The sequence below is a fragment of the Plecotus auritus genome, assembly GCF_963455305.1.
Source record: "Plecotus auritus genome assembly, chromosome: X".
Lineage (NCBI taxonomy): Eukaryota > Metazoa > Chordata > Mammalia > Chiroptera > Vespertilionidae > Plecotus > Plecotus auritus.
The window spans coordinates 99,396,092-99,415,268 of NC_137784.1; the positions used below are offsets into that span (position 1 = coordinate 99,396,092).

The window sequence follows — 19,177 nt, forward strand, 5'->3', positions numbered from 1 at the left end:
TTTTCACTTTGTTTTTGTCTTGAAAATTCCTTGGTTAAAATGCAAATCCTTCTAGAAAAGGTACCACATTGGGCCATTATCAGCTTTGTGCTGTTTGATGAGCCAGCTGAGAGCAAGGCTCTTGTGGAACTTAGACTCCTGGGCCTCACAAAAATAGGAAGATAGAGGCCTGAAAGGGGGAAGACGGACTCCTATCTGTTTTTAATGTACCATATGGTTCTTAGTGCCTAATATGAGACTGTAAACTCTTAAGACTAAGGAAGGTATCCAAAAACATTAAACCTTTATTGTGTCTCACATTTCACAGGATACTGAACATGTATATATGCAGAGTAAATACTTATTGAATGGAATATTTCATTGAATGAGAATAAAATAATGCCATGGTTAATTTTCAGGATTATGAACAAGGTTGTTCTAATTCATGCAGTTATATTCCTAAAACGGTGTATGGATGGGTCAGCTGATAATGCCCTAAAAGTACCTCTACTAGGAGGATTTGCATTTTAACCAAGAACTTTGCAAAACAAAAATGTGGGTCCTGTTCTAATTAATGAATTATATTCCTTGGAACGATGTATGGAAGTGCTAGCTATTTTTTAAATGACAAATATTAGTGCAACTGAAAGGCAGTGGGCATAAAGATAAAAGAAAACTTGTTTGCCACATAAAGATAAACTTTTATAAGTAACATAAAGGATAGGCTGAGGCCTGTTAATATTCAACCACATTCTAGTAATAATAGCTCCTAATCTGACATGGTTATCTAAATCCTTCACTCTCTGGAGTTGTGTGTTAGTTATAAAAGCACAGATCCTTGGCTCTTGAGCTCTAGTTTAATTTCAATGGTCCAATAGTCCAACCTACTATTTAAGTTTTCTGTGAAATAGCCTCAAGTGAGTTTTGTGGAAAAAATATTTTTTTCTTAGTGATTAATAATAGTCTTCCTTTTGACACTTTATAGCCTCATTTTACTTTGTGCCAGGTTAGTCCTCGATAAATAGCACATCTTAATATGTATATGTTATTTTAATAGTGATATTTACGTTTTATGGCACAAACCAACTTAGATATTATATGATGTGTGAGGAACAGAACTTTGTGTCTTTTTGACCCTTTGTACCAATCTAAAGGAAGAAAAACCTCCCACATTGCTTTGTAAAACATCATTTACTTCAAGAATCAACTGAGGCTAGCTAAAACGTAAGTGTATATTCTATACACCCAATGTTAAACACATCCTCAACATAAAAATACATTTTTCAAGTTTGAAATCACTGAAACCACAATAATGTAGACATGCAGTGTAGGACACCATACAATTATGGCCATTATCAGACTAAACCAGATTGAGCACTTACCACATATTCCGTATATTAGAATCTTTCATTTTGTGAGTTCAATTCATACATTAGAAACAGTAATTAAATTTTACAATGCTGCCAAATGATTTATAGTTATTATTGGCCTTCTTTTAATCAAGTAAATAAACGAATGTGTAGGTACTTATAAAGGCAAATATATGCATAAAGGAAGTAATACTATGAGGGCTAGTTTTTCTAAATTCCATTCCTGTACTTCTGTAGGCATCTCTCTAAAAAGGCAGAGTGTAACCTGTTTCCCTGTTTTCATCAAGGGAATTCCCCTGAGTGCTTGATTCTTATCCAGATATCTCAGAGCAGGGGCTTGTCAAAGGGATAGACACTCCTGGAAGCCTTGTTCTCCATGAGATTTTTGATAAAAATAAGAGATACTGCTTGCTCAGAATGCCAAAGATGTTTCTGCAGCTGTATTTGTTTAAAACTGTGTCCAGAAGAAAAACAAACTTCTGGGTAAAAGGTGGCCCATGTTCTCTATTCACTTTAATGAAGGACCACTTTTGAAGCAGGGAAATAATGGCAAAAGCCAACCAAGCAGTGATGAGATGAGAAACACTATATCATAATAAGGGCTTTGTTATGCTATCAACAGCAAGGCGCTGCTATGGGATGACTGGGGAGGCCAAAGTTTAGGCAAAGATGATCCAGCTACACAATGTGAACTGACCCTTTATCCAACCTTGGAATTGCTTTATATAAAAGACAAATGAATAACAAATGCTGTGAAGCATCCATCTTATATAAAAACTGCTGTTTGAAATTTTAACCCTGCTATTTGGCTTCTGTAAATGCTTGCTTGCTTCAATAATAAGGAAAATAAGACTACTCCCACTTCAGAGAGGCGATTATACCTTCCCCAGACGAAATTATCAGTGCTGGCACCAGGCCAGGCCTTTGGTTGAGGTCTCAAGGCCCCAGCACATAGGGGCTCTTTAAGAACTTGCAAAGAGGGCCGGAAACACCCCATATTTGGGAGACACAGAAGGTAAAAACATATAAATAGGGAAAGTTCCTCCATGTTGGGGCCCAGAATTTGAGAGGCATTTTCCTCTGGACCCGCGTGTATATATGTAACTCCATCTCTCTAAGTATTGCTTGGTTCTTCTCCGGTTTTCTGTAACAGCTGAACCCTTAGTGCTCAGTAAAATGTAAATAAGCAACACAAATCTCATTTGTAAAAAAATCATTTATCTTCTATGTAAAATTGTCTCATCTACTGAAGAACTACTGACTCAGGTACATCAACAACCTTTGAGGACTTAGTTCCTTAGCTCAGAGATTTTATCTAAGATCATACTCAGGAGCCATCTGGAAAGCAGATTTAAGGACCAACAGGGCCAGGTCATTTACCCTGGAGGTTTGGGAATGAGAGACTGAATCTGCCATAGGTTAACTTCTTCCTTTGGTGCTGCCAAGCACTTGCTTATTATGGAATTTCTGGGCCTATTTTTAACCCTTTGTTCACTTTATCAATGATTCTCACAGTCCCTCCACCCTCACCCTGCTTAAAGATTTGATCTTCAAATGACATTCAGCTTTTCTTTTTCTCAAGAGCAGGGCCAATTTAGGTTTAAATCCGTGGTTCCCAACTCTGACAGCACAACAGAATTGCCTGGGGAGCTTTAAAAAAAAACACCTTTGTTAAGGTCTGAACCTAGTCCAAGTAAATTAGAATCTCTGTGAGTAGGGTCTCAACTTTCAGTATTCTAAAGAGGCTATCTGGGTGTTTCTACATAAACCAGAGTAGAGACCACAAGTGAAGGTGAAGTAAGTACCATTGTGATTTGAATGGGGCTGATAAGCCTACTTTGTACTCCCTTTAATGCCTAAAATTTAAATTATTTATTCATTCCATTTGATTAAAAAATACCCTTCTCTAGGAATCATTTTTTTCAAGTGCAAATTAGCCAGGGAGAATGTGGTGGTAAACAGAACTAGGAGTAGGCATTGCAGTGGGGGGGGGGGGTGTAAAGTTACAGTCAAGGGAGGAAAGATTTCAGAGAGTACATTTTTGCTAACTTCACAGTATTGCCTGGGGCAAATCCAACTTTGTGAACTAAATATTTAAGACCTAGTCAAATTTGACAGCTCATTTTACCTAGCAAACTATCTTAGAAAATTTAAATATTTTTAATAAGCAAAACAAAGAGCAGACATTAGGAGTGTAGGTTTGGAACTATCCATAAATGCCCAACTTCTGAACTATTACTTACCATATGGATGTTTCTATTGCCAAGTGATCCGTTTTTCCTGATTCTATTAAATATTCTTCATTCCCACCAATAGCATTATTTCTCTTGCCAATTCATTTGGTCATTCCACAAAAATGTATTGAGCAACTAACTACTCCAGGCAAAGCATGGTGCTAGATGTCATAAGGGGATACAGAACTAATACAAAATTCCATTTGCAATTGATTTTACAGGTTTTCCAGACACTTTCACACACAATCTTATTTTGTCCTCATAGTCACAGTGTGAGATAGGTCAAAGCCATCCCCATTTTACAGATGAGAAACAGCCTCAGGGAAGGAGGTTAAAAGGACTCGTCAAAGACACAAAGCCCATAGACTTAAACCAAACCTATTTTTTTCTAATTCCAAATACAGTACTTCTCATACTTGACAATTTAGTAAGCAGACATGCCAAAAAATTGTCTCAAATAATAGACAAGTTAGGAAAAGATGTTCAGAGCCCCACTCACCAGGAGAAAAAAAAATGAGGAATCATAAAATAACTCCTTTATTGAGATGAGCCAAATCACAGTGTCCAAAAGGAGGCCAAGCTTGGATTCAGTCCAGGCCATCCTTAAGCTGGAAGGACACAGCAGCAAGAAGTGTACATTCGAGGAAACAGTGGTGCCCTGGCCGGTTTTGCTCAGTGGTTAGAGTATCATCCCTCCTCACCAAAGGGTCTCGGGTTCAATTCCTGGTCAAGGGCACGTACCTAGGTTGCAAGTTCAATCCTGGCCCAGTGGGAGCTCCTGTGGGAGGCAGCAAATCGATGTCTCTCTCTCACATTGATGCTTCTCTCTCCCCCTCCCTCCCGCCCTTCCACTATCCCTAAAAATCCACTCTCTCTAAAAAACTCAATGGAAAAAAATATCCTTGGGTGAAGATTGACAACAAAAAAAGGAGTCAGTGGCAATTTGGCTCTAGTTCTCTGGCTGGACACTCAGCCATTGGTTGATCTCCACCGGGTGTACAAATCAGCTCCTTCTACTAGCCAAATCCAGGCAAACATTGGATAAACACTGCCTGAGGACCCATTATGATCCAGTCACTGAGCATACAAAGACAACCCTTGACCTCAAACAGTTCTCAATTGGCCTAGTGGGTGAGGAAGACAGTTAACAGGATCCAGAGATAAAAGCTGCTAGGAACCCAGAGAGAGATATTTGTACAAATGTAAGGTGGGTGGGGTAGAGGAAGGGTAGGAGTCAGGAGAAGAGTTTCCAGAAAGAGTAGTTCAATTTAAATCCCTGAAGATAAGTGGGAATTAGCTAGGCTAGGGGAGTAGGAGGGAGCAGGGGGCACAAAGAAGGAAAACAGCATGCTTAAATCCTTAAGGTGAAGGAGAATGAATAAGGCATATTCAGGAAATTTCAAGGAGACTATTTCTCAGGGAATAGTTTCATTCTTTTTTTTTTAGTTTCTTTTTTTATTTCAAGAAAAATGATTTTAAATATAATAATGTTGCATGTAATAAACCTTAATATTTCAAGAAAAATGATCTTAAATATAATGTTACATGCAATAAACACTATCTCAAGAAAAACTATTTTAAATATAATGTTACAATAAACACCAATTATTCAAGAAAAATGATCTTACATATAATATTACATGCAACAAACATTAATATTTCAAGAATAAGAGGATTTTAAGTATATTAATATCAAAACTGTACCAACATAGTATGATACCACAAAAGTTGTAGGAAATACTAAAAATCTGCAAGTAACAGGATTACTTCTATTATATTCTAGTATATTTTCCCCCTTTGGCTCTATTTTTGTTCATCAGTTTATGTTGTTCATTATATTCCACAAATGAGTGAGGTCATATGATATTTATCTTTCTCTGACTGGGTTATTTCGCTTAGCATGATGCTTAAGTCTATTTTGTCAGATGTGAGTATTGCTACTCCAGCTTTTTTTTTCTTTTACATTTGCATGAAAAAAATTTTTTCCATCCCTTCATTTTCATCCTGCTTGTGTCTTTTGTTTTTCAGTGGGTCTCTTGAAGACAGCATATAGTTGGGTCATGTTTTTGTATCCATTCAGCTATCCTACACCTTTTGATTAGAGCATTTAATCCATTTACGTTTAGGATTATTATTGAGGTACTTATTTATAGCCATTTTAATTTTGTATGGCTAGGTTTCTCTCTCTGTTTCTTAGCAATCCCTTTAGCATTTCTTATAATGCTGGCTTTCATTCTTAATCAGAAACTTTGGAGTGCTAAGGAGGAAAATAAAGGCAGCATCCCAGTCTCAAATCCTGTAATGTAAGTGATTTTCTTTTCTTTTTAAAAAATGCTTTTAAAAATTATTTTAGAGAGAGAGAGGAATGGAGAGGAAGAGGGAGAGAGAAAAAAACATGGATAGGTTGCATCCTCCAGGCACCCCAACCTGGGGTGGAATTCACAACCTTTTGGTGCATGGGACTGCACTCAACCAACTGAGCCACAACAGCCAGAGCTATAAAGCAGTAATTTTCAACCTTTTTCATCTCATGGCACACAAACTAATTACTAAAATTCTGCAGCACACCAAAAAATATATTTTTTGCCGATCTGACAAAAAAATAGGTATGATTTTGATGATTTGCAAAAAATAATACCGTGTTTCCTCAAAAATAAGAGATCCTCCGAAAATAAGACCTACTTACAGGTTTCCTTCTGAGTGAAATATAAGGCATCCCCCGAAAATAAGGCCCAGGCTCTGTCTCAGAATGAAAATTAATTTACCGTAAACTGGTCGCTAGGGCCGCCCCGACTGGTGTCTAGCAACCAGTGACATTACGCGGAGTCCTGACGTCACTGCTGTGTGGAGGCGGAGCGGAGGTCGGAGTGAGCGGTGAGCGCGGGGCAGGAGAGAGGAGGAGACTTTCGCAGATGCGTGTAGAAGAACAGGAGGATTAGAGTGGACGGGACGCGGCGAAGGTGGTGAGTGCTGGTCTGTCTCTGGTGACACTACCTGATGCTCGCGGCCGCCTTCATGATGACTGAAGGTTCTCAGTCAGTGGCAGACCCTGCTCCAGCCCAGATCCAGGCCCCAGCAAGCCCAGTGATAGTCCCCAGGCAGGCCCCAGCGGGTAAATGTCTGATAAAGGGGTAGGGGGGATGTCTGGTGAAGGTGTTCAGTGGCACAGGGGTGGGGGGAGGGGGATCACTTAAAATGACACAGGAGGATCAGAGGGGGCAATCAAAATGATACAGGAGGATCAGAGGGGACAATCAAAATGACACAGGAGGATCAGAGGGGACAATCAAAATGACACAGGAGGATCAAAAGGGGTTACTAAAATGGTAATCTCCCCTCTGATTCTCCTGTGCCATTTTGATTCTTCCCTCTGATCCCCCCTGTGTCATTTTGAGTGATCCCACTCCCCCCACCTTGATACCCCAATTCCTTTTTTTTTTACCCCTAGAAATGAGCGCAAAAAGAAAAAGCTACTCCGTGGAGTACAAGAAAGGAATCGTGGAAGACTCTTGGGCCCAAAATCTTACTGCTTTCTGCAAAGAGAAGATGTTGAGTATCCGATTGGTCCGAAAATGGTGAGCAGAGTATGGTAACCTCATTGAACAAGTGGACAAGGGAAATGCTAAAAAGCACAAGTGTGGATCAGGTCGGCAACCATTATTTTCCGAGCTGGAAGACCTGATCTGTGAATGGGTTGTTGACAGGAGAGCAAAGGCTTTGGTTGTGAATAGGGCTCAGATTCAAGAATTTGCCCTTGCAATGGCACCACAGTTTGACATAGCCCCTGAAGACTTCAAAGCATCACAACACTGGCTGGATAATTTCCTTCAGCGAAGTGAACTGTCTTTAAGAAGATCTACAACATTGTTTAGGTTGGAAGATACTCAAGTTATTAAGCGAGCACTTGCATTCAAGTCCTTTATTGATGATGCTGACTTCTCTAAATACAATCTTTCCAACATGATTGCTATGGATGAAACTGCAGTGTTTATGGGCCAATCATCTCAAACAACAATTGAACAGCGGGGTGCCTCCTTAGCGTACATTCCCTCCACTGCTTACGAAAGTGCACGTGTTTCCTGTATTTTGGCAATTCGTCTGGATGGCACTAAAATCCCACCTTTAATCATTTCTAAGGGCAAGAAGGAAAAGATTGAACGTGTTTTGGGCGTTTTTATTCCTGAAACTGAAAAAGCCTGGGCCACACAAGCAGTTATAAGGAAGTGGGTTGATTTAATGCTGCCGCTTGTTATGTGAGGGAGCCAAAGAGGTCTGCTAGTCTGGGATGCAGCCAGCACTCACCACGCTAAAGATATGAAGACATTTCTTCACGAAAAAAAAAAATAGATAATGATTCCCGCAGGAATGACGGCCTATCTCCAGACTCTTGATATTGCAATAAACAAGCCATTCAAAGACAATTTGCGCATGGAAATTAATGACATTGAAAATAGAATGGAGAGAAATCAGCGTGGAAACTTTGTGAAACCTAAACTGCAAGAAGTTGTGACTTGGGTGAAGAATTCATGGGAGAAAATCACTGACAGTTGCATTGCAAATGCACTGCGAGCAGGCTACCTTGACAAGAAGTACTCATTTAAAGACAGTGCTATTGCTAAACATGAGAGATTTGGTCCACTGATTCTGAAAGAAATGGAGTCACAAGAAATTCACCAGGAAATTCAGGAATTGGATTGTTATGATGATGTTCCAGAAGATGATGACATGATTGTCATTGAATAAATGAGTAAATTCTTGATACTGTAGGATTCACAGTTTGTCTGGTTTGTGTTGACAACTACCGTACCACCGTACCGTATACAGGTAATAAATTTCCTTTATTTTCATTTAACAATAAATGTGTACCGTATTCTTCTTCATGGAAAAATAAGACATCCCCTGAAAATAAGACCTAGCGTGTCTTTGGGGGCAAAAATTAATATAAGACACTGTCTTATTTTCGGGGAAACACGGTAATAGTAATTACCTACCCTTTTTGCTCCAAAGTGATTTTTATTTTTTCCCCATCATCTTTTATCCCCTCTATGCCCTCTTCCACCTCCACCTACTCCCTTCCACCCCCACCATCACACACTAATGTCCGTGTCCCTGAGTTCTCTCATTTTTTTTTTGCTCAATCTTCCCACCCCACCCCCATCCCCAGTTGTCTGCCTGTTCTCTATCATGTGTCTGTCTCTATTTTTCTTGGTAGTTCAGTGTGCTCATTAAATTCCACATATGAGTGAAATTATATGGTACTTGTCTTTCTCTGACTGGCTTATTTCACTTAGCATAATATTCTCCAGGTCCATTCATGCTGTTGCAAAGGGTAAAATTTTCTTCCTTTTTATGGCAGAGTAGTATAGTATTCTATTGTATAAAGGTACTATAGCTTTTTTATCCACTTATCTACTGATGAACATATGGGCTGTTTCCAGATCTTGGCTATTGTAAATACGTAGGGGTACATATATTCTTTTGAATTAGTGTTTTGGACTTCTTTGGATAAATTCCCAGAATAGGAATCGCTGGGTCATAAGGCAGTTCCATTTTTAAAATTTTGAGGTAACTTCATACTGCTTTCCACAATGGCTGCATTCCCACCAACAGTGCACCAAGGTTCCCTTTTCTCCACATTCTTGCCAACACTTGTTATTTGTTGATTTATTGATGATAGCCATTCTGACAGGTGTGAGGTAGTATGTCATTGTGATTTTATTTTATTTATTTTTCTTGAATACTGTGTACAGGATGCTATGGTTTTTTTGTTTGCCTTAATATATTTGTATTGAGAGAGAGGAAGGGAGAGGGATAGGGAGATAGAAACATCAATGATGAGAGAGGAACATAATTGATGAGCTGCCTCCTGCATGCCCCCTAGCGGGGATCTAGCCTGCAATCCTGGCATGTGCCCTGACCAGGAATTGAACCAGCAACCTCTTGGTTCCTGGGTTGATGCTCAACCGCTGAGCCACACCAGCCAGGCTCATTGTGGTTTTAATTTGCAATCTCTGATGATTAGTGACATTGAGTATCCTTTCATATGTCTATTGGTCATCTGTATGTCCTCTTTGGAGAAGTGTCTATTCAGGTCCTTTGCCAATTTTTTTTTGGTATTGAGTTTTATAAGTTCTTTATAAATTTTGGATATTAACCCCTTATCAGATGTATCATTGGCGAATATGTTCTCCCATTCAGTGGTTTGTCTTTTCATTCTGTTGATGGTTTTCTTTGCTGTGCAAAAACTCTTTAGTTTGATGTAATTCCATTTGTTTATTTTTCTTTTGTTTCCCTTGCCCGAGGAGATATATCAGAAAAAATACTGCTGTGAGAAATGCCTGAGATTTTACTGCCTATGTTTTCATCTAAGATTTTTATGGCTTCCAGTCCAGCATTTAAGTCGTTAATCCATTTCAAGTTTATTCTTGTGAGAGGTGTAAGAAGATGGTCTAGTTTCATTTTTTTGCACGTATCTGTCCTATTTTCCCAACACCATTTATTGAAAAGACTATCTTTAGTCCCTTGTATGTTTTTGCCTCCTTTGTCAAGTATTAATTGACTATAAAGGCATGGATTTATTTCTGGGGTCTTTATTCTGTTCTGTAGATCTATGTGTCTGTTTTATGCCAGTACCATGCTGTTTTGATGACTAAGGCCTTGTAGTATAATTTGATATCAGGTAGGGTGATTCCTCCAACTTTGTTCTTCTTTCTCAAGATTTCCATTGCTATTGTGGTTCCATGCACATTTTTAATAATACTAGTATATTTTTATTGATTTTATTGATTTCAGAGAGGAAGTGAGAGGGAGAGATAGAAATATCAATGATGAGCCCTAACCAGTTTGGCTCAGTGGATAGAGCATCGGCCTGCGGACTGAAGGGTCCCAGGTTTGATTCCAGTCAAGGGCATGTACCTTGGTTGCGGGCACATCCCCAGTAGGAGGTGTGCAAGAGGCAGCTGATCGATGTTTCTCTCCCATCGATGTTTCTAACTCTCTATCCCTCTTCCTTCCTCTCTATAACAAATCAATAAAATATATTTTTAAAAAAAAAGAAAGAAAAAGGTTTATAAAAAAAAAGAAATATCAATGATGAGAGAGAATCATTGATCAGCTGCCTCCTGCACACCCCCTACAGAGCATGTGCCCTGATTGGAATCGAACTGTGACCTCCTGGTTCATAGCTCAACAGTCAGCCACCAAGCCACAATGGCCAGAAGGTTCCATACAAATTTTTGAAGCATTTATTCTAGTTCTGTGAAATACTCCATTGGTATCTGTGAAATGCATTTGTAGGTGCTTATCCTATCTAATAAAAGGGTAATATGCAAATTAACCATCACTCCATCACAAAGATGGCGGCGCCCATAGCCACAAGATGGCGGCGCCCAGTCCCCTCAGCCCCGCCAGAGTCCCCCAGTCCTGGGAGGGGGGTGGCCACTGAGAGTGGGCAACGTGAGAGGCCTGGTGGAATGCTTGCTTTGTCGCCATGGCAACAAGGCAAGCGTCCCACCCCAGCTGCGGAGGGCTTCTGGGCCACAGAGAGCCTCTGGTCAGCGGGCACCGAGCGGCCAGGCCCCGCAGAGAGCTACTGGTGCATGGATTCGTGCACAGGGCTACTAGTACCTGTATATGAGGATTTCTGGCACCAAGAATTAACCAGTCAGCCCTGGCTGGTGTGGCCCACGTACTGGAGGGTCCCGGGTTCCATTTCCAGTCAAGGGCATCTATGTGGGTTGTAGGTTTGGTCCTTTGGGAGGCAACCAATCAATGTGTCTCTCTCACATTAACATTTCTCTCTTTCCACATCTCTCACCCTTTCACTCTCTCTAAAAAGAAGTCAATGGGGAAAAAAAAAGAATTGACTTGTCAGATGCCCTTATTTTGCCACATGAACAATAAGATGCAACTCTAGCCCTAGCTCGTTTGGCTCAGTGGACAGAGTATTGGCCTGTGGACCAAAGGGTCCTGGGTTTGATTCTAGCCAGGAGCAGGCTCTTCCCTGACCTGGGTCCTGGCCAGGGCTTGTGCAGGAGGCAATCAATTGATGTGTTTCTCTCACATCGATGTTTCTGTCTTTCCTGTTGAAAGGGCGGGGAGACTCCATGTTCCTTTTGTTCCATGTCTTCCACCTCGTGGAGTCAGGTTCCCGCCCTAGAACCTCTCCAAGAGCCCAACCCACACCTTTGAATTAGCCAATAGAAATGCAAGGGAAAGTAAGCCGCGCCCTGCCCCCATGTGCAACCTGACCCCAACCAATCAGCGGAGGCCACACTACCTCACCCCTCCTACCTCTCCCAGGCCCCCTATAAATCAGCGCGTTTGGGGTCTTGGGCTCTCTCTCTCTCTCCACCTCGCCGCTGTGCCGGTGTGTGTGGAGGGGGGGGACTGGGCTCGAGCTAGCTCGATTAAAGGCTCTTTGCTTTTGCATCGGACTCGGCTCCCTGGTGGTCTTTGGGGATCACGAAATCTGGGCATAACACTGTGCCGCGCCAGCACAGCCAAGGGTTCTGCGAGCCTTTGGGAGGGCCGGCGAAGGATGAAGAAAAGACAGAAAAAGAGAATAAGCTGGGTCTAGGTGGATCTAGTGCCTGGCTGAGACTACAGAACAGATCCATACGGCAAGCTGATACTTTATTTTATAGTCAGAGGTAAATAAGGTAATGGTCACCATAGTTACAATGTTCTTGTGAGTTTCACTTGTTTTGGCAGCACTTGCTGCACCTCCCACAGCCCATTAGCTACCCAGGAAGGATCTAGGGAGCATCATAAGGTCAAGCTTAATTATGCTAAGAGGGCTGTGCCCTCTAAGCTGGGACTTGTTTGCGGCTTTGCCAGCAGGTCATTCCGAGGCTTAACCCTATAACCGCTCCCTACACTTTCCCTCTCCCACTTTCCCTAAAAAAAAAATCAATGGAAAGATATCCTCGGGTGAGGATTAATAACAAAAAAGATGCAACTCTATTATATGACCTACATATTTATGATTCAAGTCATGGCATTTACACCAGTTGGCTATTGTGTTTGGCTGTTGTCATTTTTTTTTTTAATTTAACAATCTAAGGAAAAGAGGTCAGTGCCCCTGACTAAATAGTCGGGTATTGCATGTTTTAAAGTCTTTTGGCCCACCAGTTGAAAATCGCTGCCTTAAAGTAATTCCTATGCCTCTTAGCACCAGGCCTTACTCCTATATCCTACATACTGTTGGAGCTGTGGCTACTGGTAATAATTCTTTTTTTTTTTAAAAAAATATGTTTTTATTGATTTTTTTAGAGATGGAAACATCCATGAGAGAGAAACATTGATCAGCTGCCTCCTGCATGCACCCTCCTGGAATCTAGCCTGCAACCTGGGCATGTGCCCTGACCAGGAATCTAAGGGAGATCTCTTGGTTCATAGGTCAACACTCAACCACTGAGCCACACCAGCTGGGATACTGGTAATAATTTTTTCTTTGAGCCATACTAGTTCAGGAATTGGACTTACAGGTTGGGCTTATCCTTAGATATAAGAGCTCAGAATCACAATGGCAGGGTTCGGGGGGGGGGTGCTGATGAGGCATGGAAAATAAGATAATGAGAAAGAAGTGAGATAATAGAAATGAACATATGATCAAGCCTGGACAATGCTATAGGGATTCATATGAATGAGATCAGGGTTTGAGAATGATGGCCAGTGGACCAAACACAGCCAGTTGCCTGTTTTTCTAAATAATTTTTATTGTAACACTGCCATCCTCATTCATCTACATATTTTCTGTAGCTGCTTTTGTGTTAAAACAACAGAGTTCAGTAGTTGTCATAGACCTTAAGGCCCGAAGAGCCAAAAATATTTCCTATCTAGTATTTTACAGAAAAAAAAAAATGCTGACCCTTGCCAAACATGCTAAGGATTTCTGTTCCTAGTATGAATGAACATACTACAAACTCCAAAGAGTGGGAAAAGAATATTATTTGATAGAATGGCTAAATAAATTGTGGTATATTCACACAATAAAATATTATACAGAATTGAAAAATGAATTCCAACTACATGCATAAATCACAGAAATAATGTAACATGGAAAAAGCAAATCACAGAAGAATACATATGATTCTTTAAAAATATTTTTTTTATTTCAGAGAGGGAGAGAGAGATAGAAACATCAATGATGAGAGAGAATCATTGTTAGGCTGCTTCCTGCATAACCCACATCAAGGATTCAGCCCACAACCCGGGCATGTGCCCTTGACTAGAATCGAACCTGGGATCCTTCTGTCCGCAGGCTGAAACTCTATCCACTTAGCCAAACCAATCAGGGCAGAATACATACGATTTGATAACTTTATTGTAAAGCTCAAAAGTAAGGAAAACTTATGGATATACATGGTAAAACTATTAAAATTTATAAGGGAAATAATAAACACAAAATCCAGGATAGAGGATTGATTGCTCTGCAGGAAGCAAGAGGGGAGAATTTAGGTGGATTCAAAAGCATTGGTAGTGTTCTAGCTCTTAAGCTGACGACGGGTTCATGGAGGTTTGTTTTATTATTATAAATCACATGTCACAGATATTCCTTTGTAAGTATTAAAATTATATAATTAAAAGTTTTTAAAAGTCAAAGTTAAACTGTGGAGCATAGCAGTTTGGGAAAAGAATAGCTGTCAGGGATGGCAAATGACAACTAAGACTGATTTTCAGGTGCATTTAAGAATTTTTTGTGGGTTCTCTGAAATTACTTGGGGGCTAGAGGAAGCACTGTCCAACCTAGTAGAAGAATACACTTTCCTTGGTCAACAAGATAGGGGCTTAGAGTTGTAATTTGTATACTAATTATACAAATCTGAACTTAGTTTATAGTATCAAGATATGAGATCTGGAGACCTTTGGGTTACTTGAAAAAGGGAATAGTGTGTACAAAGACATGGAGGTATGAGAAAAACCATGACCCATTTAAGCAAACACATGTTTTATCATGCTGTGTGAGAGAGAAACATCTATGTGAGAGAGACACATTCTTTGGGTAGGACTGGGAATCAAACCTGTGACCTTTCAGTCTGAGGGCCGATGCTCTAACCACTGAGCAAAAGATCTTATATGCATGTATGCAGAACCTATGGACACAGACAATAGGGTGGCAAGGGCCTGGGGTGAGGTGGGAACCGGGTGGAGGGAAGCTATGGGGGGAAAAAAGAGGGACATCTGTAATAATCTCAACAATAAAGATAAAAAAATAAAAACAAATTTTTAAATATGTTTTTATTGATTTTTTTAGAGAGAGAGTGAGAGAAAGAAACATTGATGTGAAAGAGAAACATCCATCAGTTACTTCCTGCACACACCCAGACCCGGGATTGAATCTGCAACCTGGATATGTGCCCTGACCTGGAATCAAAACAGTGACCTTTCGGTGCATGGGACAATGCTCAACCAACTGAGCCACACCAGTTAGGGCCTCCTGTCACTTTTTTAAAAATTCTAATCATCAAACTTGATTGTGGTTTCTTCTTACTCTTTCCTTACTTTTGCTGGACTGACTGAATTTCTTTTTTTCCTTTTTTCAACTATTAATGGAAGTTTTACACACTATTTACAGTTTATTGGTTATCTTTCAGTTTTGTTTACTTATACAAATGATACACATATACATTCTTGTAAAAAAAAACCCAAACCATATTGAAGATTATAGGATAAAACGTGGAAGTGTTCCTTCACTGTTAAGTTTGGTGCATTGTCTTCCACAGTATTTATGTACATATATATTTGTATATCTATATATATATAAAGAGGTAATATGCTAATTGGTCCTAACGGTGTTCCAGTCACAACCGTTCAACAGGCTGCACGCGCGTAGGAGCTGGTGGGCAGGGACAGGGGTGGGGACTTGTGCCACCGGGACATGAGGCTGCCGTCGGGGGTGGGCTCACCAGTGGAGTCATGTGCAGGCCCACCATGCTGCCCGGCCCAGAGGGGGGGGGCGTCAGGATGGGGGCGGGGCCTTAGCAGAGAGGTCTCAGCACTCCTGCGCCGGGGTCTGAAGGTATGGAGAGGAAGGGAGAGCAGATGGGCAGTTAGGGGGTTTAGGCCAGGAGGGGAGAGCAGATAGGCAGTTAGGGAGATCAGGCCACCAAGGGATAGCAGTAAGATTCATCAGGCAGGAAGGAGAGCAGTTAGGGGCAACAGGTCGGCAGGCAGGTGAACGCTTAGGAGCCAGTGGTTCTGGATTGCAAGAGGCATCCCAGATTGGAGAGGGGGCAGGCCAGGCTGAGAGAACCCCCACCCCCATGCATGAATTTCATGCACCAGGCCTCTAGTCTATAAAATAAAAGCCTAAGCGACCATTACGGTGGAATGACCAGAACGACTGGTCACTATGATGTGCACTGACCAGCAGGGTCCAGATGCTCAATGCAGGAGCTGCCCCCTGGTGGTCAGTGCACTCATACAGGGGGAGCGCCACTCAGCCAGAAGCCGGGCTCACAGCTGGCGAGCACAGAGGTGGTGGCGGGAGCCTCTCCCGCCTCTGCGGCAGCGCTACTGAGCAGCGAGCTGAGCAGTAAGGACCAGCGAGCAGGTGGGTGGTAAGGAGCGAGGGGTCCTGGACTGTGAGAGGGATGTCTGACTGAGGGGAGCGGGCCTAAGCCAGCAGGTGGACATCCCCCAATAGGTTCCGGACTGCGAGAGGGCGCAGGCCGGGCTGAGGGACCCCCCTCAATGCACGAATTTTGTGCACTGGGCCTCTAGTATACTAATAGGAAGCTTTGGTATTTTTTAAAATATATTTTTATTGATTTCAGAGAGGAAAGGAGAGGGAGAGAGAGATAGAAACATCAATGATGAGAGAGAATCATTGATTGGCTGCCTTCTATATGCCCTCTACTGAGCCTGCAACCTGGGAATGTGCCCTGACTGGAAATCAAACCATGACCTCCTGGTTGATAGGTCAATGCTCAACCACTAAGCTACACCAGTTGGGCAACTTTGGTATTTTTAAATGGTATCATTACTGTACATATAGTTCCACAATTTGCTTTTAGTTTTCTACTTCAGGGCCTTTTTTTATTGTTGAGAGTATTGCAGATTTCCCCCATTTCCCATCTCTATAACCCCCTCTACCCCAACCCTTCCCAGGCCTTTATCACACTACTAGAGGCCCGGTGCATGAAATTCATGCACTTGGGGGCTTCCTCAGCCCGGCCTGCGCCCTCTTGTAGTCTGGGAGCCTGTGGGGATTGGGCCTAAGCTGGCAGTTGGAAATGCTTAGCGCTGCTGTGGAGGTGGGAGAGGATTCCACCACTGCCGCTGTGCTCACCAGCTGTGAGCCCAGCTTCTGGCTGAGCGGTGCTCCCTCTGTGGGAGCACACTGACCACCAGGGGGCAGCTCCTGCATTGATGAGCGTCTGCCCCTTGGTGGTTAGTGCGTGTCATAGCGACCGGTCTTTCTGCTGTTTGGTCGATTTGCATATTAGCCTTTTATTATATAAGTTTGTCTGTGTCCAAGGGCTATCTATGCATATATGTTCTTTGGTTAACCTCTTCCCATCCCCCACTGTCTCCCCTCTGAGATCGGTTACTCTGTTTCATGCATCCATGTCTCTGGACATATTTTGTTTGGCAGTTTATTTATTTTTATTTATTTTATTTTTTAAATATATTTTTATTGATTTCAGAGATGAAGGAAGAGGGAGAGAGAGATAGAAATATCAATGATGAGAGAGAATCATTGATCGGCTGCCTCCTGCATGCTCCCTACTGTGGATCTAGCCCATAACCCAGGCATGTGCCCTTGACCAGAATTGAACCCGGGACCCTTCAGTCCACAGGCCGACACTATCCACTGAGCCAAAATAGCTGGGCGGCAGTTTATTTTATTGATTATATTCTACATATAAGTGAGATAATGTGATATTTGTTTTTCTCTGACTGGCTTATTTCCCTTAGCATAATAAGCTCCAGGTCTATCCATGGTGTTGCAAAGGGTAAGAGAGCCTTCTTTTTTAAAGCCACATAGTATTTTTTTTTTTAGTGTTACACAGTTATTTTAAAATTTTATTTATCTTCATTGTTGAGGGTATTACAAATGTCCTCCATTGCCTCTCTCCACCCCATTCCTGCCCTATCCCAGGTCTTCACCACACTATTGTCTGTGTCCATGGATTATGTATATCTATACTAATAATAGAGGAATATGCAAATTGGCCGAGATGCCGTAACATAATGACCAGACAGCAGGGACGTGAGGCTACATGGTGCCTGGCCAGGGCGGGGGACCTCAGGCTGCACCCCCTGCCCGGCAGGGCTTGATGGGGACCTCAGGCAATGCTCCCCACCCCAGCGGGGCTTGACAGGGGAACGCAGGCTGCACCCCCTGCACCGGGCTGGGGGACCTGAGGCTGCGTCCCCTGCCCAGCGGGGCTTTATGGGGGACCTGAGGCCAAGCCCCCCACCCCAGCACCAGGTTGGGGGACCTGAGGCTGCGCTGAGGGACCTGAGGCTGCACCCCCTGCCCAGTGGGGCTTGACAGGGGACCTGAGGCTGCACCTCCAGCCTGGCAGGGCTTGATGGGGGACCTGAGACTGCGACCCCCAACCCGGCTCTGGGCCAGGGGACCTGAGGCTGTGCCCCCTGCCCGGAGGGCCTTGATGAGGGTGGGGCCGGCTGGGTCTGGGTCTCACCCAATGGGGCTGGGGGCAGCAGGGTCTGGTTCTCCAGCGTTTTTGAAGTGCATGTGGGTGGTGGGCGGGGACTTGACTCTGGGTCCTGAGGCATGCCCCAGACTGACAGGAGGGAGATTTTTATATACATTTTACTAATTTTCTTTAATCTCTGACACTTATAGAGAAAGGGCCAGTAGCAATATTAAACTATTTCCTTTAATTAATTCCCTTTTAATGTGCACAAATTTTGTGCACCAGGCCACTAGTATGCATATAAGTTATTTGGCTATTCTCTGCCCACCCTTCCCCACTCACTTCCCTCTGAGATCTGTCAGTCTGTGCCACACTTCCATGCCTCTAGGCATATTTTGTTTGGCAGTTTATTTTGTTCATTAGATTCCAAATATAAGTAAGATCATGATACTTGTCTTTCTCTGACTGGCTTATTTCACTTAGCCATAATACTCTCCAGGTCCCTTCACATCTCAAAGGATAAGAGATCCTTCTTTCTTACAGCTGCATAGTATTCCTTTGTGTAAATGTACCACAGCTTTTTTATCCACTCATCTACTGATGGGCACTTGGACTGTTTCCAGATCTTAGCTATTGTAAATAGTGCTGCTATGAACATTGGGGTGCATATATTCTTTCTGATTGGTGTTTCAGGATTCTTATAATATACTAGAGGCCCCGTGCACAAATTTGTGCATGGGTGGGGTCCCTTGGCCTGGCTGTGATCAGGGCCGAGGCGGGCTACAGGAGGTTGGCCGGCCAGGGGGAGAGGCTGCGGGAGTTTGGCTGGCTGCAGGAGGTTGGCTGTGGGAGTGCACTGACCACCAGGGGCAGCTCCTGTGTCGAGCATCTGCCCCCTGGTGGTCAGTGTGCATCATAGCGACTGGTCATTCAGTCGTTCAGTCGCTTAGGCTTTTTTATATATATAGATTCCCAGAAGTGG

The 19,177-nt window shown here is 42.5% G+C and overlaps 1 protein-coding gene across 2 annotated transcripts in view; it reads left to right on the forward strand.

Moving 5' to 3' along the window:
• Positions 1 to 19,177, forward strand: part of MCTS1 (MCTS1 re-initiation and release factor) — a 65,521-nt gene that overhangs the window by 2,327 nt on the left and 44,017 nt on the right. The window contains exons 2-3 of one of the 2 annotated variants that reach the window (XM_080653934.1): positions 6,366 to 6,546; positions 7,032 to 8,407. The exons of the other annotated variant lie outside the window; for it this stretch is intronic. The gene's annotated coding sequence lies outside the window, so the exon portion shown is untranslated. The remainder of the gene's footprint in view (positions 1 to 6,365; positions 6,547 to 7,031; positions 8,408 to 19,177) is intronic. 2 annotated transcript variants of the gene reach the window in all.